Source organism: Triticum dicoccoides, chromosome 5B, assembly GCF_002162155.2.
Source record: "Triticum dicoccoides isolate Atlit2015 ecotype Zavitan chromosome 5B, WEW_v2.0, whole genome shotgun sequence".
NCBI lineage: Eukaryota > Viridiplantae > Streptophyta > Magnoliopsida > Poales > Poaceae > Triticum > Triticum dicoccoides.
Genome location: NC_041389.1, coordinates 725131700 through 725142104, shown reverse-complemented (window position 1 = coordinate 725142104; position 10405 = coordinate 725131700).

The window sequence follows — 10405 nt, the reverse complement described above, 5'->3', positions numbered from 1 at the left end:
GTGAACAAAATTCGTGCTTGTATATGATATTCTGCCATGAAGAAACTGGCAAATTTGTTGAATGATGTATATGATATTCCCTGTCAGTAACTTGGCTTCGTTCGTGTCATTCATTCGTGTTGAGAATCACACCGTTTTCGCGTTGATAATCATTCGTGAGGATAAGGTTCACCCCCATGGTAATTGTTTGTGTGAAAATGACAGAGATAGAGAAGGGTGTTGAGAATCACACCAACTTCTGGCTGGGTGCAACTTGGCTTTGTTCGTGTCATTCATTCAACGGGCTGTAGCCATCACCGTACGTGTCATGCAAAAAATTAGGGAGTTTCATTCCAGAAATATAGTTACAATCCACTAACCAATAGTTCAATAACTTAATACAAGCAGGGCCTTGATGAAGCCAGCCTGCAGTACTACCCTCAGTTCACCCATATAGTTTGGCAGGCAGTCAGCAAATTTATTCTGCTCACGTGATTTAGCTTGGTTTACTTGCAATTCAAACTCTGCTGCGCCTGCGCATTGGGACGATGATTCCCCGCGCGTGCGCTTTAAGCAGATGGATATAATGAATGATGTAACTGTTACTCGAATTATTAATAAAGTGCACATAATGGCTTTCCCTAAAAATAACAAATTTGTTGAATGATGTATATGATATTCCCTGTCAGTAATTGATTTCAGAAACTGGCAAGCTTTGATAATGTAAGAGTTACTTACTTGCTAATTAGCCAAGCAGGCATGTATTATAACGGTGGAATTTCAGCCATGATACACATAACGGTGAGTAAAGATGATAATATCATTTATGAGTTAGTCAACACAAGACAGTGCCACATACTCTAATTACCTGGAACTTAAAGTTTTAGAATGGGTGCATTACAATTCAGTCTGATATCTAATAAGACACTCTGGGCTGATATAATTATGGAACAGAACCAACCATGATAAATAAAAGGTGATGTTGTCTATGCATTACCAAAAATGTATCTTTGTGAACAAATAAATTGGTACCAATAGCAATGCCATCTTACTGTAGGATTAGAATACATGGACATGATCAGCTCAGCTCCCAAACTGCCATTCATCACATCAATTTCCCCTTATGTAACTCTAGTCAAAATTTTATGTTGGTCTACCTAGTAGATGCCCATGGTTTGATTTTATGTTTGTTCCTATCAATAGAAATGCTGAGCTATATTCCATTTTTACTGTTCTTTGTGATAGTTTTTGCAACTTTACTTCCCATCTTAAGGCAAGCCCCATTTTTACTATTCTTTGTTAGCAGAGCTGCTTGTTTCTAAGAACTTTGATACTATTTGGATCAAAGTTAAATGAGCACATAGATGACAAAAAAAAGTTCAGATTGTAAAATGTTCATTTTGCTGCTAGTGCCCATTTTGAGTAATTGCTTAGAGGGATGATCCTGTGTGAGCTGGTGGAGTGATTTGTTTTCTACATAAAGCTCTTTAGTCAGGCTGGTTTTCGTGAAATACACATGAAGCTTCACCAGCTCCTGTGGGTGTGGGATCCATGTGACATGTGACATTGCATCCATGTCCACCTGGGATAATGATTTTGCAGGTACCCCGAGAGGCCCTTGAGTTTGCCGGAATGTCGATTAACTTCCGTTCCGGCAAATTCGGGTACTCCATATGTCCTATTTTCAGCAAAGGTCATGCTGAAATTTTCCGTGAATTTTAGCATGACTTTGCTAAAAAAAGGACATATGGGGTACTTGTGACTAATGCATGGGCCGGGGTATCTTAGTAGTTAATTAAGTAGGATCAAGTGCCCCGGCGTACTTGTGACTAATGCATGGCTTTTAGGGTGCCTCGGTGTCGATAAAAACCGAAATGATGAAAGGTTAGGCTTTTAAGGTGCCTCGGCGTCGAAAAACCCTCAATGATAAAAGCTTAGATTTTAGGATGCCTCGGTGTCGACAAACCCTAAATGATGAGACCATGATCTTGTTCCTTGAAAATAACCAACTTTTTGACCAAACTTTGTTTCTATTTAGAGAGAAACATGGCCCACAACGATGAGGCCAGGGGTTCGGGCGGCAAGGCATTCTGGGAGCTGTCCCAGGAGATGGAGGAACAACCTCACTTGTATGAGGCCGCCGCCTTCCTCACCGATCCTGAGACCACGGATGGTGCCGCCGAGGATGACCACACTGATGCCACCACTGATGGTGCCGTCGAGGATCCCACCACTGATGATGGCGGCGCACGCACAGATGGCAGCCAACCGAAGAGGCAACGGAAGGACCGGCGCCCGATCATGCTCCGCACCCTCAAGGAGGAAGTTACTGAACTGGACTCCAACGGGAATCCAACGGCGCCCGAACGAATAGTCAAGGGGTACTCGCTTCAGCTCGGGTGCATTGTCCCGAGCACCGTCTCGATCAACACCGAGAACTTGAGGCATCCTGACCGAGGGAATTTGCGCAACCTCCTCTTCACGAAGCTGCACGAACGATACAAGTTCCCCGCTGAATTTGAAAACACAAGCCTCAAAGGGAATAAAGTGAACAATGCTGCCCTCACGAAGATGAGCAAGGCTCTGTCTACTTGGAAAAGCAATGTGAAGAGAATGATCGAGAAAGGTGAGAGTTATCAGAAGATCAAGGAGAAAAATCCTTCGATCACCGAAGATGACTACAACGGCTTCAAGATCAATTGCTCGAGCACCGCAAGCTCCCAATCAAGTGAGTGGGGGAAACAAATGCGGGAGCTGAACATAGGGGAACACACACTCGGTCCCGGCGGTTACAGAGTGGCGGAGCCTATATGGGACAAGGAGGAGGCGGACCGTGCCGAGCAAGGCCTACCGCCCCTCTTCGATAAATACGGTGACAAGCAGACCAGGAACTTTGTTAGGGCCCGGTACAAGAAGGACCCGAAAACAAAGGAGCTTACCACGGATCCGAAGACCAGGCAGCTTGAGCTTGTTCTGGTAAGGAATACACCCCCGCGTAATTAGCTCCATATGGTTGCATTCTAATTAATGAAGCCAAATTTCTAAATGGTTCACATTCCTTCCGCACGCGACTGAAAGCAGTAGCGCGGGGTCGACTAAGAGCAACCCTTGGGACACCACTCTAAATAGGGGGTTGAATGTAATGAAGAACAAGGATAAGCTCAGTAAGCCGACGTCAGCTGGTCGTGTGGCCGGCAAAGGCTTGTCGACAAAATGGGGGTCATACTATTCCGCTAGTGTGCGGAAGGAGAAAAAGACCAGCTCGGAAAGCCAGGCGCGAGAGGTTCAAGAACTCAAGGCACAGGTGGCGCGGATTCCGGAGATTGTCCAAGAGCAAGTGGAACAACGACTCGGAGCGACGATCACCGCCCTTGTGCCTACCTTGATCTCGGGGTTGAGTGCGTGGATTGCGGGTGGCCAACAGGGGCCGCCCCCGATTCCTAGCTTCACGGCCAGCAACTCGCATAATGCGATGGCGGGGCCATTGGTGCCTCCGGCGGAGGCGACATTGGTGTCTCCGACGCCGGCACGGGAGCTTAATGCACCCGGGTGTACGCCGTCCGGCACCTCTGTAGCAAGCGGCACCTCCGTCAACTGCACGCCCGCCGTTGGCAGTGCGTCAACATTATCCGAGCTCGACGCCATCATCACGGTAACTAATTAAGCCTCTCTCGGCCGAGGACTTCATCTCCTTGCCTTTGACTGGGCATCCCTGACGCCCTACATGTTTTCGCAGGGCGCCGCCGACGTTCCGTGCACTCTCCTCCACTTCATGAACAACGAGTTGGTCGATGTCGCCAAGGGCAAAATCGTTCAACCGGGCAACCCCTTGTTCCACGGTACCCAGATGCCACCCAACTTGTTTAGGGTTCAACTGGTTCGGGTGCTGCCAGGCTGCGACGACTTGTTACCTCCGATTCGACCCGTCGGGGCCGACGATGAAGACGTGATGACCCTCAGCGCCTGCCTGAGCTGGCCCCTGCTTTGGCCGAAGAGCCAGATTCGTTTGGGGGCGGGGGACACCACCCCAAAGACAACACCGCCAGTCGTGCCGGCGCCAAGTCGGCCCCATGGCAAGACCGCTGTAACGGTGCCGGACATCCCTATGCCACTGGATCCAAACATGCATATGGCACAGGATCAGAACGACGACGACGACGAAGATGATACATTTGGCAACGTCGATCAGTACTTTGCCGAACATGGGTACGATGGCGACTTCATGGGGCCTCCTTCTCAAGAACCAAACCCAACAAAAGACGTGTGCGATCTAGCTGGTACCGCGGAGAAGCCAAGTTGCAGCAGGCGCTGTCTGACGTTCAGCTCTCAGGAGACGCCTCCAGCTACCAACTTCACCGAACCTCAGATAGGCGAGGTGCGAAATATTATCAGCCCCAATACACTCAAGAAGGCGGTCTGTGAGCAGAACTCGGTCCCATTACAGGAGACGAAGAAGGCACGCAAAAGAAAGACTAAGAAGGGTGCGAGCCAGCCGGCACCGAGTACGATCCGTGCTCAGGACGGGCCACGTTCACCGCAGGATATCTCGAGGAGGGTGCATGTGGTGGGTAGGGCGATGCTACCGACAAATATGCTCAATGCTGCAACCGGTGCTATGCGGAGTCTGCATGACAGTGTTCTTTCTTTGGAGAAGCGGCGTCTCAGGGAGAAGGATGTGGCATACCGAGTTTTCGCGGCCAAGGTGCCAGAGGGCAAGGGCTTTGTGGATAACTCCATCGGGCGTACGATCGTCCTGCTTTTGATGACATCCACGCTATGTTGAACCTTCATCCGCTGCACTACACCTTCGTTCGGCTATTTTCGCTGAGTATGGAGATGCGGATCATTCGCGACAAGACCCCGGACATCGTGATAGTCGACCCCTTCTACATGCGTGCCAAGATCTTGGGCAGCGCTGGGGACCGGCAAGTCGCGAGTTCTTACCTCGAAGGCGTCATTCTGGCAAACCAAGATAAGGATAACTTCCTCGTGCCTTACTTTCCCGAGTAAGTCCTCCCCTCAACCGGCCCGTAACATATGAATTCTTACATTTCAATCGTTTTTCTTTTAACATTCCGTGTTTTCTGCAGTGACACACGTTGCACGCTCATCCTCCTAAGCCCCAAATATTCCATGGCCACGTATTTCGACCCGGACCGTCAGTCGAACGTAGACTACACAAATGTCAAGAAGGTTCTTGATGATGTTCTCCCCGGCTACGCCAAATCTAGAGGCACCTTCACCAGGCATATTCGTAAGTATGGCAAGCACGTGTTCTCCCACAATACGACGTTCTGCTGCGTCAAGCAGCCGCCTGGCGGTCAGAAGGGTGCCTACTACGCCATCCATCACATGCGGGCGATCGTACGGGACCATCATCAACTTCTGCTACCGAGTAAACTCAAAGATTGGGCCGCGAGTGTGTCGGCAATCCAGGACGCGGATCTCCGAAAAGAATTCTTTCGCATCCAGTCGGAGTTTGCCGAAATCATCCATCAAGATGTCCTTCGTACCTCAGGGCAGTTCTACTTCAGAAATCAACCGTCCAACAGTGAAATCGACACAATGCTACAAATGCAGGCTGACAACGACCGTTATTTCATGACTCCCACGATAGACGGCGGCTTCATCCATGCTCCGGTCCCTTGAGTCGAGTCGAAAGCAGTGATGCTGTGTCTAGTTCTGAAACATCGATTGGCTCATGTTGTAATTAAACTTTAATGAACTTGTAGTATGTCTCTTTGGTTTCGAGAGTCGTTCAACTTAGATGTAATCAATGCTATTAATGTCTTGCTTTTCTCTTCCGATCGTTCTGTTGCATAATTATATATTGCTTATGTATTGTCTGTGAATTGGTACTAACGTTTCGTTTGGCTAGTGCATAGCGATGCCGACGTATGTCGTGTACAAGGGTAAGGTTCCCGGAGTCTACGATGACTGGGAGGAGTGTCGGAGACAGGTTCACCGATTCAGCGGTAACAGTTACAAAGGGTACACCACTAGGGCCGAGGCCGAATCTAGATACGCCCGCTATCTAGCGGGAGAGGGGAGGGAGCATTGGAGGAACCGGATGAAGACGAGTTTCATCGTGATGATGCTCATCGTGATGACCGCAGCTCTCTTCTATGTGATGGTAGTTTAGATGATCGATATCGACTTGTAATGTGAAGACAAACTCGCTACTCGTGGTCTCGAGACTTGTAGTATAATGTTCTATCTTTGTTCGGTCTTTTCAATTCGGAGACTAATATGATGAATTGTATTCGGAGACTAATATGATGAATTGTATTCTTCTATTGTATTTGATGAATCTGTTGTTGATGTGTGTTGTCTATATTTTGTAAAATTATACATTTTGTAACCTGTGCAAAAAACAGAAAATAAAAAAATAAAAAACCTAATATTCATACTAATGGCGCATCACGTGATAGTGCGCCATTAGTATGACAAAGCATACTAATGGCGCATCACTCGTAAGTGCGCCATTAATATGCCATGGTTACTAATGGCGCATCCAGTGGTGGTGCGCCATTAGTATGCCAAAGCACCTGGATATACATGGCCCCTGGGAGGCATACTAATGGCGGACCCTAGCCTATACTAATGGCGCACCAGGTGGTGCGCCATTAGTAAAAATTACTAATGGCGTGCTGTTAATGGCGCACCACAGATGCGCCATTAATGGCCATACTAGGTGCGCCATTAGTAGGGGTTTTTCTAGTAGTGATTGCCACACGGCTGACCGACCGCCCCGAGGTTCGGATAAAACGGCATATCAGCCTGAATACCAGCCTGCACCCCCGCGCCAGTTTACTATGGCCCGGGGCAATACACAGGACCTGCGTGATAAGCTGGATAGCGCCGCAAGACAACCAAGATCGATCTACGGATCACAGGGGCACGCCGCAGCACATGACGATGACCGTCATAACGGATACACTAACAGAAAATCCGGCCGGGCTGAATTTAACCAGTCAGACGCAGCCGGACTGCGTCGCAACATAGCCTGGCACAGAGGCACCGCACACCCCCTCTGCTTCACCGATGAAGTGATGGATCATGAATTCCCAGAAGGGTTCAAACCCGTAAACATCGAATCATATGATGGCACAACAGACCCTGCGGTATGGATCAAAGATTTCCTTCTCCATATTCACATGGCCCGCGGAGATTATCTACATGCCATCAAGTATCTTCCCCTTAAGCTCAAAGGACCCGCCCGGCACTGGCTAAACAGCCTGCCATTCCATTGGCAGTTGGGAAAATCTAGAAGATGCATTTCTTCACAACTTTCAAGGCACATATGTGCGACCTCCGGATGTCGAGGACTTGAGCCACATTACTCAACAGCCCGGAGAATCAGCCACAAAATTCTGGACTCAGTTCCTAACTAAAAAGAACTAAATAGTTGACTATCCGGATGCCGAAGCCATGGCGGCCTTCAAGCATAATATCCGTGACGAGTGGCTCGCCCGACACCTCGGCCAGGAGAAACCCAAGTCCATGGCAGCTCTCACGACAATAATGACCCGCTTTTGTGCAGGCGAGGATAGCTGGTTGGCTCACAGTAGCACTACGCCACATTCCGGCACTTCAGATGTCCGGGACAATAATCGCAAGCTACGGCGCAACAGACACAAGCGACGGAACAACGGCGACAACATCGAAGACACGGCGGTCAATGCTGGATTCAGCGGATCCAAATCCAGTTAGAGGAAGAAGCCATTCAAAAGAAACAATCAGGGACCGTCCAGTCTAGACCGTATACTGGAGCGCTCGTGCCAAATTCACAGCACCCCGGACACGCCAGCCAACCACACCAATAAAGACTGCTGGATATTTAAACAGGCCGGCAAAATAAATGCCAAAAACAAGGACAAGGGGCTGCACAGCGACGATGACGAGGAGCCCCGGCGTCAGAACATGGGGGATAGAAGAAATTTCCCCCCAGGTGAAAATGGTCAACATGATCTACGCCACCCACATCCCCAAGCGGGAACGGAAGCGAGCACTGTGGGACGTCTACGTGATGGAGCCAGTCGTCCCCAAATTCAACCCATGGTCAGCTTGTCCGATCACCTTTGATCGCAGGGATCATCCTACTACTATCCGTCACGGCGGCTCGGCCGCATTGGTCTTAGACCCAATTATCGATGGATTCCACGTCACGCAAGTCCTCATGGACGGCGGCAGCAGCCTTAACCCGCTTTGCCAGGACACAGTGCGCAAAATGGGCATCAATCCTTCAAGGATTAAGCCAACCAAAACCACCTTTAAAGGTGTAATTCCTGGAGTAGAGGCCCGTTGTACGGGCTCTATAACATTGGAAGTGGTCTTTGGATCTCCGGATAACTTCCAAAGCGAATAGCTAATCTTCGATATCGTCCCTTTCCGTAGTGGTTACCACACACTGCTCAGACGAACCGCATTCGCTAGATTCAATGCGGTACCATGATGACCCACAAGTATAGGGGATCTATCATAGTCCTTTCGATAAGTAAGAGTGTTGAACCCAACGAGGAGCAGAAGGAAATGATAAGCGGTTTTCAGCAAGGTATTCTCTGCAAGTACTGAAATAAGTGGTAACAGATAGTTTTGTGATAAGGTAAATTGTAACGAGCAACAAGTAACAAAAGTAAATAAGGTGCAGAAAGGTGGCCCAATCCTTTTTGTAGCAAAGGACAAGCCGGAACAAACTCTTATAATAGGAAAAGCGCTCCCGAGGACACATGGGATTATCGTCAAGCTAGTTTTCATCACGTTCATATGATTCGCGTTCGGTACTTTGATAATTTGATATGTGGGTGGACCGGTGCTTGGGTGCTGTTCTTACTTGAATAAGCATCCCACTTATGATTAACCTCTATTGCAAGCATCCACAACTACAACAAAAGTATTAAGGTAAACCTAACCATAGCATGATACATATGGATCCAAATCAGCCTCTTACAAAGCAACGCATAAACTAGGGTTTAAGCTTCTGTCACTCTAGCAACCCATCATCTACTTATTACTTCCCAATGCCTTCCTCTAGGCCCAAATAATGGTGAAGTGTTATGTAGTCGACGTTCACATAACACCACTAGAGGTTAGACAACATACATCTTATCAAAATATCGAACGAATACCAAATTCACATGACTACTAATAGCAAGACTTCTCCCTTGTCCTCAGGAACAAATGTAACTACTCACAAAGCATATTCATGTTCATAATCAGAGGGGTAATAATATGCATAAAGGATCTGAACGTATGATCTTCCACCAAGTAAACTAACTAGCATCAACTACAAGGAGTAATCAACACTACTAGCAATCTACTAGCACCAATCCCGGACTTGGAGACAAGAATTGGATACAAGAGATGAACTAGGGTTTGGAGATGAGATGGTGCTGGTGAAGATGTTGATGGAGATTGCCCTCTCCCGCTGAGAGGAGCGTTGGTGATGATGATGGCGATGATTTCCCCCTCCCGGGGGGAAGTGACTCCGGTAGAACAGCTCTGCCGGAGCCCTAGATTGGTTCCGCCAAGGTTCCACCTCGTGGCGGCAGAGTCTCATCCCAAAAGGTTGCTTATGATTTTTTTTCTCATCGAAAGACTTCATATAGGAGAAGATGGACGTCGGAGAGCCACCAGGGGGCCCACGAGGTAGGGGGCGCGCCCCCCACCCTCGTGAGCAGGGTGTGGGCCCCCTGGCCTTCATCTTTGGCGACGATTTTTCTTTATTTATTTTAAGGTATTCCGTGGAGTTTCAGGACGTTTGGAGTTGCGCAGAATAGGCTTTCAATATTTTCTCCTTTTCCAGCCCAGAATTCCAGCTGCCGGCATTCTCCCTCTTCATGTAAACCTTGTAAAATAGGAGAGAATAGCCATAAGTATTGTGACATAACGTGAAATAACAGCCCATAATGCCATAAATATCGATATAAAAGCATGATGCAAAATGGACGTATCAACTCCCCCAAGCTTAGACCTCGCTTGTCCTCAAGCGAAAAGCCGATAACAATAAATATGTCCTCGTGTTTAGAGGTAGAGGCGTCGATAAAAATAAAATACGGACATGAAGGCATCATGATTATTCTCATAAAAGCAACATATATAAATTTTGTCATATGATTGCTTATGTTCAAGCGATGATCTTTTCACAATGCAAAAGTATGAATCGGAAACCTTATTGGGCACCAACAAATTATAACCTCAGTCATTGAAGCAATTGCAATTTATCATAACATCGGAAAGAGTCTATGTCAGAGCTTAAAAGCAAGTCCACAGACTCAACTATCACTTAGTCCTTCATAATTGCTAGCACTCCTTGTGGTTACGGAGTTTTAATCGGACACAGAGAAAGATTGGGGCTTATAGTTTTGCCCCACAACCTTTTACCTCAAGGGTAATGTCAATAATAACAATTCATGCTCCCCTACAT